The following is an 18,889-nucleotide window of genomic DNA, read 5'->3' as shown; positions in this document are numbered from 1 at the left end:
TAACAGCCAAAGCAACACAACTTCAGCCCATTACATTTCATGCTGCATGAAAAGATAACCATGCAGAATTAAAACAATTTAGAGAATTTTGCAGGAGCTTCTCCTGACTGTATGGAATAAACTAGGATGTCACAGGAGATTTAAAAAATGATTAATGGGTATTAATTCCCAAACTGTCAACATCTTCACAAGAAAGAAGTGATAGCCCAATGGCAATAGGTCAAATTAGAGCATAATCCAAAAACAGTCTTACTGTTACACCAGAAAGAGGGGATCATTTTCATCAGAAGTGACCAATCCAAAAATCAATCACATCTGATGAAAACTTATGCACATGGTATAACACATCTTAAATTCAGGCTAAACAGAACATACAACCACTCGTTAAGTAGAAATGGCTGAAGCATTTAGCAAGTCCAACAAAGCAAAAGCAGGCTCTGCCAGAAGCTCCGTTGGAGGAGTAGTGTCTGCATAGATAATGCACCAAGTAAATCACATTAGTAAACAGTTAACTGCTTGGCCAGCTCCAGTAGAAAAGAGTTCCCACATCTAAGGGAACACCTCTGAAAAATCTGGCAGCAACTTGAAGCAATAGCACTGTTTTTCCAGTACCATTATTTACAAAAATAATTATTTTTAAAGTCATTCAAATTTCACTTAAATGAATAAATGTGAATAATTTAATGAATAAATGTGAAAATTTAAGTGAATAAAATTCACTTTAAAAAGTCATTTTATTTTTGTGACCCAAAGAGTCGAGAGCCTTATCAAGTATTTCATAAGAATCAACAGATTGCATAAATGAACCATAACAGTTTGTAATCACTGGTCATTATAGCTCCTGTTTCACTCCCTAGTAAATTATGGGACTTGTTAAAATTACGGAAATAGCCAAGTCAACTAAAACAACACCAGACACATCATCTTGAGAGCTGCCATGCTCAGGCATGAACTCTAAGAAACAAAGTATTTTGAAAAACCTACCATATCTCTTGTATTATAAAGAAGAGCCTGATATCTAATTACAAGCCATTCTGTTTTAAGCACAAACATACCAAATAACATTAACTGGAAATAAAATATTGCTCCAACATGTTTTTTCCATAGCTGTCGAAGTTTCTGAACTGCTTCAAACAGAAGCAAGGCGAGCTGTTTGTGCACTCACTCCCCTTCCTCAGCAGCCACGATGACTCCCCCCAGCAGCTGTCAGTTTGGCTTTCTGCTCCCTATCGCACAAGACAGTCTGCAGCTCATTTGCCACTTCAGGTGGCTGCAAGAAGGCTCACGCTTCCAAGAGCGAGGGAAGTTATACCCACCTCTTCTCCATGAGAGAATGAGGAGAGCAAATAGCCTCCTCGCTTCTTTTTAATAGACCCAAACTTGTGGCTGAAAGAAAAAAGACTGGTGCAGATCTTTATCAGTGGCTGCCAGGCCAGTAAGGTTTGCAGGTACATTGCTTCCTCAGCTCAGAGTTTCTTAACTACTTGCTTTCCTGTAGTGTTGGTGGTTTCATTTGTAAGTAGCTGGCATTGAGCAATAAATGGAAGCTTTCGTTTTGAAAGCAGCAATCTCTGTATTCTAGCCTACTGCATGTAGGAGAAAACAACGATGCTCTAACAGCATCCAAGCACAGGAAACCACCCTGCAGTCCACAAGCACAGAAACCTTTGTTTTCATAGAAGAAAATAATGTAGCAACTCTTCAACAAGGCAAGCATAGTTACAGCCCTTGATCTGCAAACATGATGAGTATAAAAGCTATTCAATATATGTAAGGTAACTGATAATCCACATTTCCACCAGTGCTTTACAACAGCCTTTTTTTTTTTCCATTCCCTCCTGTTTTCTACTGTACATGCCCTGTCATAAGATACCTATGACCAGATCCAACAAAGGACTTATTTCTTCTGATCAGAGGGCAACTAAACTCATTAGTGCTTCTGTATCACTCTCAGATGCTTAAGACTGTCCCAGAATGAAGTTATTACTGATACGTAGTTAGGATTTGAGTGAGAGAATCTCTGCCAAATCATCTTCAGGAGCTCAACCACGTAAAGATGCTTGAATGCCCCACTCAAACACTGCAGAATTCACTGTCATTGAAATGCAATGACTGCAGCTGGCAGTGAAATCCAGTCCATTCAATAATAACTTCATGGTCTGAGCTATCAACCAGTAAGCACAACTCAAATCAGCTCTTCTCAGTTTAAGTTCAAGCTTCTACCTCCTCCTTTTTTTCCTGGGAAGACATCATCGTCGTTAACTATAACAGTTAACTAGTTCTCAGGTCTGAAACAGAACTCAGACCTAAGTTTCTGGTGAAAGCACTTTCATGCCATCTTCTCAGGGCTCAGATCTAGTCCATAAGCACAGCTAGTACGAAACACTCAGTTAAGAATTGTTATAGCTTTAAGTTGTATAGCATACCAAACTGAGTGCTCTAGCACACAAGGTAGAGCCTAACTGCCCAAATCAGTATTTTCTTTTGCTCGTTTCTTAACAGGAAAAAAAAACAAATTCACACAAAAGATGACTGCAGATTTGGGTTTCTAAAAAAAGCAAATTTCCTAGTAGGGTTATTTGGAATTGGCTGTTGAGCCCTCCTTTAAAAGGTACCTTAAGCCATAAGCAGAACTTCTGTTGTAGAAGTAATGAGAGTGAGAATCTCAATCTTCACTAACACTTCAATGAAAAATTGCCTAGTTGGATTTGTTAGATCTTTTTCCCTTTGATTGAGATGTGCATTGGGATGATTCATTGTATGGCTTCCAAAAAATCTTTCAGTCAGCAGTACTTCTGCCTGCCTTAGGGTAAGAAAAGCCTCCTGCCTTTGTCTCCCTTGAAGCTTGATAACTGGGTTGGATTTCTCATGTGGAGAGCTTCTGTCTAAATTTCATTAAAACTAGATAACAAGGGTTAAATCTGGATCTGTGGCTAGTTGAGAAAGAAAAAAAAAAAAAAGGAATAAGTAATGTCAGCCTGAGGGGAATTCTAAACAATAAAACTGCTTCATACAGCTTTCCTTCTTCATTTTCTAGAGAACCAACCTCGCTGAGAATTCAGTACACTGCTGATCTTGTTATGACATCAGTGCCTTTCGTACTCACATTCAAGGAGGTTAACTGCAAGTTTAACCAAAGTGAATAGGTTATCCTTGATGTAGCTCTAATGCATGAGGGGAACAGTAGGGTGGATTTCCATAACAGTCAATTTATCAAAATTCTCACTGGAAGTGACTTGTGTGTGACTGAGCATTAAGCAGCTCAGGGAGCTGATCAGCTGAAAACTAACCACTAATGAAACTAATGAAAAAAAATGAAAGTCTTGATCTAGATCAGCTCAGCCACCTGACCCTAGGGTCATACACACATCAAAGCTAAGAAGAACATTTGGCAGGGAGAGTGAACCTGCAGCCACACACAATTCCAATTGGATTAAACCACTGCAGGTCCATACTATCAGATTCCCTTTACTTAAACACACCCAGTTCAACTAAAGATTATTTTGCAAATGATCAGATTAGTGATGTAACCGCAGAATTACACTTGCATTTTATCTGAAAATGAAGTCCACCTCCCGCTTATGTCATTTGGATTTTAAATTCTCTCAATGAAAAAGCGTTAAGATAGCATGGCTGATGTTAATTTACTGTACGATTTACATCAAGACAGAACTTTATTTTTCCTTAACCTGAGCTCTGAACCCACCCATTTCCCTCGGGTCACATAAATTGCTCTCCCTGTACTGAGCAGAATGGAGTTACTGTTCTGCAGTTTCCAATCTCGGAGTTTCTCTCCCCACTTGTGCTGGCACATCTCTGAGGATTCTAATGAAATATGCAGCACAAAGCAAACATGCTTCTAGAGCACTAAATTTAGAAGATGAGCTTTGGGGGTTCTTGAGGGAAACCCCTTCCCCCATCCCTGAATGACTGTGTGAGAGAAATCATCCTCAAATAACACGTTTAGGATTCAATGAAGTCTTCAGACTTCAGCAATCAGTTGCTAGGATTTTAATACTAGTGTAACCCCTTAATATCAAAAAGGAAAATTACTTAGATAAATTCAGTGGTTCAGAACAGCTAGCAAAAATCTATTATAAAATTATATAAGCAGAAAATAATTTGTGCATACAATGTTTAAATGTCACTTCAGTCTTCCTTCTTGGCAGCTGCCCTTAAAAGCTGGTCACCCAAAGTTTCCCTTCTCTCAGCTTCATCCAAAAAAATATACTATATTTTCCAAAATATACTTTAAACTCTGGACCGTTTCTATTTTAAGTGCTACCGATAAAGGTTATAAGATGAATAATCATGAAAGCCAAGAACTGACATGGCCCACTTCATCCTCAACCGTCCTCCAATAGACTCATTTATGTACGTGGCAGAACTGTTTTTAAAGAAGTTGGTTGTACTATGTCAAACTGGTTTCCAAACTCCTTGAACTTCAGAGCCATACTCCATGATGAAAGAAAGTTAAGACTCTGCTCAGCCCTGCAGAGCTACCAGAGGGGGATCCGGGTGCTCAGACGGGAACAGGGCATCACTGCTGCAGCTTTGCTTTCTTGGGCTCACTAAGGAAGAATCACTGCTCTAATTGCTTGACTGCTGCACAGCTACTGCCTTCCTTCCTTCCAAGCTAATTGCTGCACTGTCCTGAGGATTAAGGGACTGTGAGGAAATATTCTGAGGGAAGCAAATCTCCAAGACTGAAGAACAGAACGGGGGAGGGGGGGGGGTGAAGGGGGGAATCTCAATTCTTCTGTTGCTGTCCCCTGTCCCTTCCCCCCAGTCCACCCGTGCCTACCAGGAGCTGTGGAGGATGTTGGGGATTGTTTCTCCAATGCAGCGCAAGATTGCCATCTACAGGCCTCTGGAGTCAAGACGATTCTCAAACACCCTAAAATTGAAGAAAAATAAGCATGAAATAAGTTGTGCTCTCCGTATAAATTCAGGCCACAGCCTTTTTGTTTTTTAATACTTTGACTTGGAACATTAACCTACAGTCCGCAGGTAGACTAAGAGTTAAGGAGTATGCAATATGACGCCAAGATTAAGATGACATGATAAAAATTATTACATTTTCAGTAAATTCTTCTACATATTCATGCCTCAGCTCTTATTGTTTTCTGGTAGCTCTAGGAGATCGTGGTATGCTCCTGTCTTTTAATTTTCCTACAGCTTTTCTTTCCCTGATTTTTTTGTTTGTTTGTTTGTTTAATAAAACAAAAGCTCAGAACAGATCCACCAAGACTATCATACACAGCAGACCAAAATTATCACAAAACTGGCTGGGTCCACAGAGGTTTTCAAGTAGTTTCAAGGTTTTATTATTAGTATCACCATTACTGCTACTACTTTTATCTCAGAGCGACACTGAAGTAATGCTTACAAATGCCATCGATATGCCTGCTGCTACAGACACCGAGGTATCCCGGTGCTCCTGCACTGAATACCAACTGCACACAATATTATTGAGAAAGGAAAAAAGCACCAAAGATTTGCTCCATATATGCTTGTTTACCTTGACTGGATGTAAAGTTTGTTTTTATTTTTAACCATTACTTTCCTCAGAAGATACAGCAGAAAAAAAAAACTGAAGTGATTACTAACATGTGAGAGGGAAAACAGCCATTTTTACACACGTCATACACAAGAATTAGTTAAATGTTGAGCACTTCTCTGCTTCATGGACCAAGGACGCTGGAGGAAAAGCCCTTGACAGAAATAGCTCAGTTCTAATCCTTAAGACAAAGAGCTGCATTAAGTCATGGCTCTGAGCATGCACTGGGGCTTAAGGAAGACAAACAGCAGAAACCAGGCACTACAAATGTCACATTTCCCAGCTAAGCCAACCACATTTAACAGGATCCAATTGTATGAAGGCAGCAAATACAACAGTAAAGCATTAAGCAACTTCAAACTTGGTCTGAAGCAAAACCAAACCAACAGCTAGTATTTCTAGAGTACAACAGTAGAGTGATTTTCTGGAGAGCTGTATTTTCTGTATTTCTTCCCCTTATAAAGAAAGGTTGATAAAGATCACAAAGAAAAAAAATATTACCTCATTAAAAATCCAGAAGCTCAAAAATACACAAAAGCATCTCCATAAGGGACCATGCACTGTACAAAGTGTACATTCAGATAAAGTCCACATGCTATTAAGTGCCTCCAAACAACTTTTTTATTATTTTTAAGACATGCAAAACTTACCAGCCTGAAAAGAATGTTACTATCACACAGTAACAAAGAGTTTTAAACATCTTTCTCTGAAGTCAACAAATACATGCCATATATGTGACAAAACAACATTTAACCAGGCCTATAGAAATACTTATAACACCATGAAAGAGAGGGGACTCGCTGATCACATGAAACTTCAGTTGAAATAAATGGGGATGCTGAGCCCTTTGCAAGATCACATCTTAAAGCCTGTGGGTTGGTGTAGAAATAAATGCAGGGAAGATTCATCTCTGAAAGCAATGGAAAAGAAGGAGTCTTATCAGCTGAGTAGCAGCCTTTCTTAAAGGCAGGAAATCATGAAGTGAGCAGTGGCAGTATCAAGAGAAATCACCAAGTTAAAGCAGTTTGCAAGAAGTTGCCAACAGTGAGCTACGTACTGTGGTCTGCCATTGTTCTTCTTTATTTTTGGCTGAAGGAAGATTTTAAGTTATTCCTTTCCTTCTCCAGCCATCCTCTACAGTGTGAAGCAAACGTATCCTAATCAAACAGACTAAGCAGAAATAAGGTGAAAAAGAAGTATTGAGTGACTGCTGTGAGCAATAGCAAGCAGAGTTTGAGGAACAAATGATTATAAGACAAACCAGATCAAAGCCAGAGATGCACAAAGAATGGACGAAGTAGTGGTGGGCAGAAAATCCATCCTACTGATGTAATACCAGATGGACCAAACTAGTGACAGCACAAAGCCTGATAAACCGGAAAAAAAGATGAAGTCATGAGACTTTGTTTGATCTCTCAAAGTAGGCAGATATTATCTGTATTTCTGAGGTGACATGATGCTCAGATGGAATGAGAAATTTCTAAGAGGCAAGAAACATTGCTTTTTTTCCAACTGAAAAGAAAAAAAAAAATCAAAGATCTCTGAATCACAACCCTCGTGCCTCTAACAAACTCACTCTTCTTCTAGATGCTACGAGTTTTGAATAGCAAACAAGTTACCTTAGGAGGAGAGGGGAAGCAAACATAGCAAAACTATTTTTGGTAAGAAAGAGGACAAAGTATGCAAGACTATGCAAACTAACGGAGTGATATATTGCAAATGGGTTGGACTGTCTTAACTATGTTTATGCTCAAATATTACCTGTGACCAGATTTTCCTTACACTCATAACAAACAGATGATTCTGTCTATATTCAAAGGGAATGCATTTTCCGGACTGTCTGTCAATAGCCAGCAGAAAAGCCTGGGATTTTCTGTGTACACCAGCTGTAGTCTTCTAGCACAGGCTCTAGTCGGCAGCTATCATGCACTCATGTCTCAACCTACAAACTAGAGCTAACGGGCTCTAGTTAAAAAAGTTTTGTGTCATCAGAAAAAGTTACTATGAAATAAATATCCTGGAATGACGCCAGCACAGGGTGGGACACAGACTGCATATTAATTAACACCTTAAACAAAAGCACCACCTTCACTCAGTACTTCTGTCACACTAGGCAGTGCCCAAATTATATTTGTTAAACCCATCTTACATGATAACATATAAGAAGGAAGTTCGTTTCTTCTACTTTTCTCCTTTATTTAGGAAGAAAAGAAAAATCCCCCACCACTCCCTCCCAGTCCAGGACCCATTGCACAGTTCTATTTCTAGCTTTCATTTTGATAAGCAAGAGCCTTCATCCTTACCTCAATAGCCAGAGCTGCAAACAACAGGCAGGAGTAGAGGGCTACAGCAGCTCGCTACAGCCTTTCCACAGGCATGAAATCCGTGGAAGCATGATATTGCCTTATTCACAAAGGGGGCACTACACAGATTTATGAACTTCACAGTCCCAAGAGAAGCTCTCGCCCACCTCTCCTGGAGTATTGCTTTCATTTTCCTCTCAGGATCAGCTTCCTTAGCCCCTCTCTCCCTGTGACCATTTGTTCTGTACATCCGAACAGACTGCTCAATTTCCGTGTTACTTTTCAACCAACATAACAGATCCCCCTTCCTCCCAGATAGCCAATGCCTCTTCCTCTTCACATTCAAAGGTTCTGACCACCACCACTTCTTGAAACACATTCATTTTCCTGCCTAGCGCATGTTTCCAGGCAGTAAATATTCAGTGAAAGCATTTCTGAAGACTTTTGCACTCACCTTCTAAGACCCAGACGAGAGACTAAGGAAATGCTATATCCCAGCAGCAGAACCATTGCCAGGTGTTACTCATTTCACACGTTAGAAGTGTGAATGAGGAGGGGCCTATGACTTCTCATGCTCCAGGAGGTCAAATACTTAGTAAAAAGCTCTACCGCCTTTACATCACACAACAACGCTGACAATCATGTCAATCACCATACATCAGAGCTCCCTGCATAGCTATCAAGGTCCTTTTACCAGGATTTTAGTTAGACCCCCAGGTATCTCACTAATCATCCAAGCTCCCGGAATTTAATATCTAGTGAGCATCTTATGTTAATGTAAACAACACTCTGCCTTCTCAGCCATACTCCAAGCAGGTTGTTTGGTTGCTATTGTTATTTATTTCATCTGTGGGTTTTGTGTTTTGTTGTTTTATTGCTGTGGTTTTTGTTGTCGTCATTTGAAAGAGTGCAGCTGAAGGGCTGAAAAGAGAAAACAAAAGCAGAATATCTATAAATAGTGAAGCAATGCCTGGGTACTCAGAGAACATTTCACGTTGGGTTTTATTTGGTAGATTTATAATGTGGTATACAACTGATCATCCTGGTACTGAATATCAGCACCAAAATTTGACAAGATAAGGACACATATTGGCCCTACAATGTGGAAGTACAGCAAGGATTTGCCCTCTGCAGATTATGAGAAATGATATGGATGGAGCTGGTTTTCACACCCTTCACGAAAAGTAGGCAAAACTGGTGGGGCTTCTCCTGATTACTCAGGCACAATAACAGCTGCAGGCCAGTGAGGACTGACACTCAGATCAGTACCGAAGATATCAGGTGATACCATGTGTTCACATGGTTCACAATCAACTTCCAGAGTTACCAAAAGGAGACAAGTGAGTATGTTATCCTGTCCTTTTAATTGAGAAAAGGACATGCTACATGAGTGTCATAGCCAGACCCCACCACAAAGCAAAGGGAATGCATTAATATTGGCTGTTATTCTATCCTTCGCAGAAGCAAGCGTGCCTAGATAAAGAAACCTAAATTAACAGGTAAAAAAATTATAAGGTGCTTAATCTTCGAGAGACATGGAACACTAGGTATGTTTTCCAAGGGTGGTTATAAAATAGCTGTAAATGTCACAGCCGAATGAACAATCAGAAGCCCAACATTTCTACAGAATGACCACATCAACACTACACAAATGGAGGTGGTTAGCCTGCAGGCCAACAGGAAAACGGCTTAAAAACATGCACCTGTCACTCACATCTTTGAGAGGCTGCCAGAAGATCCAGTCATTACATTGCTTTCGATAAAGAACATTTTTCAAGTCACACAGTGAATAAAGCAGACTTCTTCAGCTACCTTGCTCAAAAAACAACACTGATTTCACAAGCTACTTAGGATAATGATGGAAAAAGCTGCCTAGGCAGAGACAAGATGCCTCAGCTTACACTATGTTAAAGAAAATTATAGTATGTCATATTCAGCAAAAAAAGTCATGCTATTTAGGACACTTCTGTAGTCACATCTTCTAGACAACCTGCATAATTTGTAACAAGGCCAAAAAGGTGCAGAAGTCTTTCTAAAATGATGCTCAACCAGAACTTGTGCTCAATGTCAGGTTTGATCATAATGAATACTTTCTGGTACTGCAGTCTGAGAAATCCAAATTATATTCACTATTTCTTGGTCAAACTGACCTCAGCTCCACGGCTAAAACTGCAGAGTAGCCCTGGCTACAAATACCAATTACTCCAAAGTATCAGAGATCAAACCCTACCTAACCTTCCAAGAAAGGGGAGCTGGTTAGCAGCATTAAGCCCCTCATTCTATGACAGAGCACAGGTGATGGACATCAAGAGATCATTTGCTTTGCTGCAGTATATTTTCCTCACAACTATTCTACCTGTTTTCCCAGATTCTATTAATCGAAATACCATGACAATCCTACAGCCTTGTACTGATATAAAGATCTTTTCTACTGCATCAGCACTTCTATTTAATGTATTTTTAATTCAGAGTATAATATGAAATCATTTGGGAAAGCCATGCTCAGCTTTTATCTTTTCTGTGAATAATTAGAAATTGGCAACAAAGGACCCTCTCTCTGGATTGACATGCATTCGAGTGTCAAAACATCTGCATTTTTGCCAAGGGGCTTCTTGGCATTCTTCTGTTCATTGTGTTTCTGTTTTTCCAAGCTATAAAAGAAAGTGAACTTTCAGGGAAGATTCCAGGCCCAGCTTTCTTTTAACCATGCCCATTTGCCAGTGTAATACAGCAGATTTGTTTGTCTTCCCAAGAAGTGACATGCCTATCATACAACTATAATAATAACCCTGACACAGAGACGAAGACAGAAATAGCTACCAGGTGCCAAGCTTAAGTTTATAGAAGGCATTCAGAAAGCCCATAAGTCACAATCAATTCTGCTGATTTCAGGTCAGCCTGCAGGCAACTGCTGTTCCATGGGAAGCAGCTACTCCTCGCAGACATCACCAAGCCACAGCACAGCTCCCAGTGCATGCCGCATACTTGTGACATGTGGCACCTATGCTGACTGCACTGCTGCTCAGCAGTACAGTATTTGACATCCCACGTGCTCCACCTCTGGTATCAGAAGTAGCAGCGATTTATTGCTGATGCACAAACAGCCAACAGACTGTTAGGGGATGCAACAACAGATCATCAGCTTGTGTACACACAGGAGTGAACTGTTATCCATGTCCTAACTGCCCTCTTGGTGAGGAAGTTCTCACAAGTGACCTGTGGCTGGGCAGACTTAGGTTGTGCTGCCTCCAGCACTCCCTTGACAATTTGAGTGCTTGAAAAGCCTAGAATTGTCACTGAAGATAACAGATGAGATGGAGCAGGGGACTTCATAGTTTGAGTAAGAAACTGAAGTTAAGCAAAAAGATCTGCTGCCCTGAGTCAGTGTCAAAGCTGAAGGAACACGCAAGCTCTAGCTCTGCATCGAGTTCCCTGAGTAAGTGTCCCTGTCTGTTGAGCTGGAACTGAAAACAACGGAGGTGCTGAACTTATGCCCTTGCATGTTTGTTTCCTTTTAAATTGAGAGAAATACTTGGATTTAAAGCTACTATCTGGCAAAGCTTAATCCCCTAGGTCCCTCCAACTCCTCTGTACACGAGCTGTACAAGTGCAATGTAAGAGAAATGCTATTCTCTGAATTAATTACCACCTTGAACAAACAAATTAAGTGAAGGGGAAAACTCAAGGAGAAAGTATACAAAAAAAAAAAAAGAAGGAAATTAAACTTTGTTTCAGCTCAGTCATGAAGTGGAACCAAGATCTTTCACAGCACAGGCATGCCTAGTACGAAGCCAGAGAAACCAGTAACTGGCCTTAAATTGTCAAAATTGCAACTGCTAAGGCCAATAAAGCTTGATTCTTAATTTTGCAACTTGGACAGAGGCATTGGACGGAGGCATTTTGCAACATGGACAGAGGCATCATGTCATTTCTAGATCTAAAACAGTGTTTAACTGCAGCAGTCTAACAACAAATTTAAAAAAAAAAAAAGAAATCCCAAATGATTGAATTTTTCAACTACTGGTTCTTGCAAATCAATTGGAAATCAACTTGCCTAGGTTTGTGTTTGATGGGGGAGAAGAGCTGAAAGCAAATTGGACCCCAGAAGGAAAGAAAGAAAGAAAACTGATTTCTAATAAGATCTGCAACAGTAACCACAAGAAAGGAACAACAAACATTTTCTCACATTTGTCTGTAACTTTACAGACTTGAAGTAAATTACTTCAGCTAAAGTAAATCTGTAAGCTGTTCAGCTAGGAGCTCTGATCCTCATTTACTGAGATGAAGATTGACTTGCTCTTTTAAGTACATGACAACATCCTGTCTTAATCAATAATAAAGAGGCTGGGATTTGAGAGTTCACATTCTCTGCTCCTTACGTGGAGCGTGGAGTTTGGATAAAAGAAAATGTGAATGCTTTATGCCCTTTTTCTAATTTAAAGTAGTGAGACTTCATTTTTTCCCCGACTGCCACAAGAATAGTAATGTGCTCTAGTTTTCTCTGAGAAAATTGTCCGAACCACAGTTACCAGATAAACACCGTATTGAACACACAAAACTCACATGGTAGGACAAAACTCACCCAAGCTTCTCCCAAACATTAGTGGACAAAAAGGACCCAAAAAGTTCAAGTCAAGTCTCTGAAGGCTGTCCAACCAGTTGTACATGCACACCTCCCACGTCTTTACTACATTTTAACATAGTATTCCCTTGAGAACTAAGAATTCCTACTCTGCAGACACATACCATCCTGGAGAAAATATCCTTGGCCTGGAAACAGCCAGTTTTGTCAGCAGACTACTAAATGGCCAAGCCTGAAAATGTTCCCTTAAATGTCTTCACAATTTCCTCTTTCCTGGAGAAAATAGATTAAAAAAAAAACAGCATTGCACATGGATAGGAAGTTATCCCTTGACACCACCAACATGCAGGACCTACTCATGCAGCCAAGGAAAGCAGTGAAAACACGTTTGGTTGGCTTTTTTGGGTGGGGGGGTTTGTTCACCCACTCCCCACCCTTCATAGGACAGTTCCTATTACAAAGCTACTGAAGATCAGGGATAGTTTAAAACAGCTGTCCATGTAAAGAACACAAAAGAAAAAAGACCAGAGAACTTCTCTTTAGTGTTGCATAGGAAAAATCTTTTTATTTGTTCTTTCATAATAGCATGCAGGAATACTGAGGATATAACTTCAATAATATGGGGCTGTTTTATACAATGCAAATAGACAAGCTATTTCTTCGCTTAAGATACATCAGATATAAAGCTTCCCCCCACCCTTTGGGAGAAGGCTATGTTTTGAATAATAATTTCTTAGGTGGTTACAGAACAACAAGTCTAAACATTCCTAAAGGTACTTATAACCTTTCAAATTACTGTGAAAAATGTTGGGAACACTTCTACAGCTCGGGTAGAACATAGCAACTGTTCAACAGACACAAGAAGAGACATAAAAAATAACAACCCCGTAAATTATATGGATACCTGAGGCAAGAAGAATGACATTACCAAAGCTAGGATTTGATCATAGTACAAAGATGCTCCTGTTGGCAAATGTCATGATTAACAGTGCTCTAAGGGTCATTGCTTTCAGCACCAGTAGCTTAAAATGCAGTGCAAGATGAGAGAAGAGAACTGCAATTGCAAGTGCTGGCAGTTACCTGAACAAAAATGGGGGGAAAGAAGTACATTGCATTGGGTTATTGTGAGTGTCCTCATTTAGTACAGAATTCAGAAGTCCAAAGATTAAATGTTATAGGCAGACATCGTTTTTGGCATCTGCATATTTTTAAGTGCAACCCAGCAGAAACAATTTTTCAAATCTCAAGTGTCTGACCTATTCTGACAGATAATGTTGTTCAAAACTATCTAAATGGCAAAAGCTATTTAAATGGGGTACAATATTTAAAACTGTGAAAAGGCACTAGTGGTTGTTTTTTGGTTTCTTTGTATGTTTCTGGTTGTTAAAAAATGAGAGAATTCTATGAGAGAATTCATCATGTCCCTTTGCGTCTTAAACTACATCCACTTTAGTACAAGCTAGTCCAAATTTCACTGCTTTTCTTCTCACCTTCCTCCAATGTTGCCTTCCTACTTCCTCATACATTTACACTTTCAAAAAAGCTCTGTCAATCTCTCCTGTCTACCCTCTACAGCCACTTAAGCCTAATTTATTACCTGATTGTATTAGCATAAAATGCTTGGAATTCAAGACATTAAAATCTCAAGAAGACATGCATAGAAGTCAAAGAACTTTTCTCCCTTTCACAATTTAATGTGTTTTATTGTGGTTTATATCTTAGAGCATGCTTAAGACAAATACTTCCTAAACATAATTAGAAACCCATTTTCAAACTTCTTTTACTAATAAGCCTTAAAGCTGAAATTTTTCCACAGTAATACTTCTCTGATCAGGAATTGCATTTCAACCTCTGTAGAACCAAAATATGCCAAGTCATTTATTGTCGCATTTTCACTTTTGAGTGCTAAGATTACCAGCAGGCCCAATACTCTCCTCAGCAGCTTCATTGAACATAAAAGTACCTCCTTTCAGATTAATGATCTTCACCTAAATTGTAGATTAAAAGGATAAGCCTGAACTGACATAATCTAGTGTAATTTTTGCTGTTGATTCAGTTCAGCTTTCAGCAAAATTACTGCAAATTTGCACTTAGTTATCAAAGCAAAATTTCATTCAATATCTTTTACTGAAGTCAAATGAAAACTCACATTTCCAAAGACACTCATGCTAACATTCCACAAATTTACTAGGTCAGCAGTCCTCCTATTCTTGCTGATAACGTTTTCATTATCAACTTCTCACAAAATGCATATACATGTATACAAACTGTACATTCAGCCTGTAGGTAAGCAATCAACTTTTGCTCCCTCAGCTATCTTCAGCAGAAGAGACACACAAGCCTGAAAAAGAAGTGCTTACTGATACAGTCTCATGTACTAAGTTCTACAGCGAAGGAATTTTATCTTCCATTGCAATTACCAGCAGTTTCAAGAACATACCTCCTAACCACATTATAATACACAGAACCTTTCCTTAGTTTCTGATTATGCATTGGTCCCAAGAGCCTTCTTATTTCTAATTCTTTCCCAAACCCCCTGTAATATTTTGAGTTACTTATTTCTGTAGTTACTAGGCATCGATTTGTACGCTTGTCTTACCACCTAGACTTCAAAGCTCTAGAAAGTAAACACGGAATTTATCACACATCTTACTACTTTTACTACTGAAATAATGAAACCCTTTATACGTTATTAATTTTATTGTAAAAGTTTAGTATACTATGTCTTCTGGAAAAGCCATTCAAAACAAAACTACGCAGTCAATTTCCCAATAGAACAAAGCATTCATACTAATTAGCAAGTTAATGTTCAATTAGATTTAACAAAAATACTGCTGGGATCTTGAAAAGAGCCATTATCCTGATGGCCCTTTATTATTAGAATGATACCATACAACAAGTCCTACTACCAATACCACCTCAGACTATAAGAGCCTGAAGAACAAATGACTTTTCCTGAGATTTGTGCTTCCTACAATCCCTACAGCTCCCTGGGGAGCCATGTCAATTATACCATCATCAATGCAAATGGCATTTTAAAGAGTCTCTGCAACAGACAGACTGCTAATGCTGATCAGAGGTGCCAGTGTGCAGCACATCTCTCCCAAAAGCTCTTTAACCTGTTGGGTGTCTAGTCAGTTGGTTCTAATCTTGTCATTTTGTGACAGGCCACTGGTCCCTCTCTGCCTTTGTCAGTCAAAATCAACCACTACAAACAACCAATTTTCCACCACCAGTACAGTGTGGAATGCAGTAGTGGCAGCAAAATGATAAACTCCTGTATAGAGAGTGTGATAATGTGCAGTCTGCCGGCTTTCTTGCTTGATAGGTTCTTCTTAAGATAAAGTGTTTTCCAAAAAAACTACTCTAAACAGATAGTTAATAAAACAAAGGAGTGTTGGAGAATGAAAACACTTAATATTACTGTACGCAGCTCGAGTAGGAAACGAAACTTGGCCTGAAATTTAATTATCAGTAGTCTCTAAATAAATAAGAAAAATGTCACATGCTCATTTTTCCTTGGCATTTTATCTACATACTGCTGATGCTCCACTCATCACATAACAGAGTTTGGGGTTGGGGGTGAAGATGCAGAGCATAACTGAAGTAGCCATACAAATCAAAAGACAACTGCCATACTAGGAGAGCAACTGGCATGTCAATTTGAAAGCAAATGAGAACCCAGCAAGCCATCCCACTGCAAATACATTCATATGTGATATTTCACATTTGTATACCCAGGAAAGCCAAAGAAATTTCAAGTTTACTGTCCTTTTCAGTGATGAGAAATTGTGATGTCTAATCCAAAAGTTAAATTCCTTTTTCCCTGATCAAAATTATCTATCACCTGGCAAACCAACAATTTTTGAATAATGTAGTTCAGTTTGAACTAACATTAGAAGTTACTTTCTAATTTGCTTGTACATTAAACCTATAAATATTTTTCCAAATATTGTTTCTAATACTGATTCACAAATGGACAATGGAACAGTCATTTGGTAAACCATACAGCTCTTCACAAGAGAAGGAAGAATGAAAGTTCAAATATTGAAATCAGAAATGAAGGGCACAGGCAGAATAATCATTTAAGCCTTCAGACTTAAGAAAAGTTGAAAGGCTTGTGAACTGTGTGCTGTTAGGAGATATGCAGAGAAAGCAAATACCTGATTTCAACACCAGCTTTCTATTGAATGACTTCTCTCTTTTCACTTGAGTTTTAGCCATGCTTAGGGGTATCTGTAGGCTGTTCAGGCCAGATGAAGTTTGGGGAACAAAGGAGAGGGGAAACTGCAATCCAAATATACTCATAGTACAAGTGTTATGTATGAGATGGAGTACGAGGTCCTATTTGGGATTATCTTGCTCTTAATTGTCAATACCATTAAGAAATGAGTTCTTTTTTATTTCAAGGACTGTAAAATCTTTATGGTGACACTGGAGTTCAACCAAAATAGAAGACTGCATGGCAATGTGAAGGTCCCAGGGGATAATTTCTCTTACCGAAAGTCTTCCCTCTCTTCTGAATCCGTTTCCCAGTCCACAGTCTTTCACAATACATGACTACAGGTGCTAGTGTGCCTTCTCCACTTAGCACAGCTATGAGCAGAAGTTTATGCAATTTTCTGGAAACAAGCTGTAAGCCATTTTTACTTACCAGCAAGCAGAGCTAGTTGATCAAGTAGCTAATATTTTAAAATTTCATGCCTTGTAAGAACTCAATATGTGTCATTTTCATAGCTCTTAAAAGGACAGTCACCTTTTGGAAGGACGGAATTCTGTCCTTCTAGAAAATAACCCGTTTTGCACCATGAACTGAACACACCACCATTTCAGGCTTTGGAACGAGCTCCTCTGTTTCCAGCACTCAAGTCTGACAACCCCATGCACCAGTAATGGAGACACTCCCCTGATCAAAGAGTATGAGTGTCAAGTGCTGTACTTCCCACACAGCAGAAGACAACTTTCAAATGAACATGAAGTTCACGAGGCATTCTGCCCCGCACCCTCCAAAATGGTAAACTTTCAAACTCCCTTGGAGCACATGTACTGCTCAGCTGACTATATCTCAAAATAAGACATGGTTCTTTCATTCAGCACTAGACAGCAGTGGTCACTGCTGGCAGCGTTACACACTGCCCAGTTTTCACTCGGATGTTCAGTTGGAGAGAGATGCCAGGGTGGCCTCACTTGGACCTTCCCACCCCACCCAAGCAGATGGAGCCAGGACAGCTCCTCAGGCAGTGCACGTCAGTAGCAGGGATCCCAAGTCCCATCAAGCACAACTGTACAAAACAAAAGCTGCTTTGCCCTAAGTGTGGTAGCCTCCCTACTTTCCCTGGCTGTGAGTTGCCACACACTTCAGGAGCACTCTGTACTTTTAATGGCCAGCTCTCCGGGCACACACATCCCTTGCCTGCAATTAGGCTGATTGCTTTATGGACTTCTACGCCTTAGAGAAATATTTTTCATCCCCCACAAAGGATTTTCACAGAATATGACACCATTCATTAAAGAATCTGTTTCATGTGTATGCACCAATATATTTGATGTTACTAAATGCAAGGTTAATTTGGGGAGTTTTTAGTGTATCTGTATAGTATTTCTAAAGCAGTTTCATGTCTTTACCTTTGTTGTAAATAAAGAAAATAAGTTGCATTTGTACCCAGCTCTCCAATCTATATTACTATATTTATAAACACGGGCGATTATTCCACAATCAAATCCCTTTTTCAAAAGCCAAAACACAAACATTTCACCAGAAAATATGTGACCTGAACTTCTCATTCCACTGTGGAACAGGAATCCCTACTGCAGATAGTTTCTTTTAAGTTAGCAAGATGATCCCTATTTTTAATTTGATATTTTGGTAAATGTTTCTATTGATCTCAGTCTTCCAAGTACCCTTGAAAGCTTCTGTGCAACAGTGGTAGGCTGATTCTCCATCTCGCTTTCATGCCACTTGAGTGGATTCTAATTCAATGAAGAAAATGATATTTGGCAGCAAATGACAAAAGATGCCGTTTGGCATCATATTCTGATTTTAAACAGAAGCTATTGGAAGCCTTAAAATAATCCTTTGTCTTACCCTATGGTTTCTGAAATACAGGTCAAATTTGTTTCCCACTCTAATACTGGAGAGAAGAAGCCAGCATATTAAAACATCATTTTCTGTAGATTAGAAGAATATTGATTACATGAATTTGGGCAAAGTTCAAAATACTGCAGGGTAATACATCTGAATATTAAGATCCGGTACATTGTCAAGAGAAGTTAAAGGCAGAGTTAAAGTGATTCATTGACTGATGGTGGTGAGTTTAGTAAATTCATACACGTTCAAAGTCCAGTGTAAACTCAAAACAGTATTTGATTAACCTATGGTTATGCCATGACAGTGTTTAGATCAGACCATTTTATTTGTGTATTTTTTCTAGGCCACATAAACAG

At 39.3% G+C, this 18,889-nt stretch overlaps 1 long non-coding RNA gene across 2 annotated transcripts in view; it reads right to left on the bottom strand.

The window, feature by feature from the left end:
* The window catches only part of LOC121077814, a 113,509-nt gene that overhangs the window by 71,542 nt on the left and 23,078 nt on the right, over positions 1-18,889 (bottom strand). Inside the window, exons 1-2 of one of the 2 annotated variants that reach the window (XR_005824321.1) lie at positions 8,318-8,387; positions 4,805-4,897 (exon numbers count right to left, since the gene is read on the bottom strand). This is a non-coding gene — a long non-coding RNA (uncharacterized LOC121077814). Of the gene's footprint in view, positions 1-4,804; positions 4,898-8,317; positions 8,388-18,889 lie in introns of those variants that run through there. The other variant, XR_005824322.1, reaches the window with a different exon arrangement.

Source organism: Cygnus olor, chromosome 14 (assembly GCF_009769625.2).
Source record: "Cygnus olor isolate bCygOlo1 chromosome 14, bCygOlo1.pri.v2, whole genome shotgun sequence".
NCBI classification, from domain to species: Eukaryota; Metazoa; Chordata; class Aves; order Anseriformes; family Anatidae; genus Cygnus; species Cygnus olor.
Note: the sequence above shows the minus strand (reverse complement) of the source record. Positions and strands in the feature narration are given on the sequence as shown.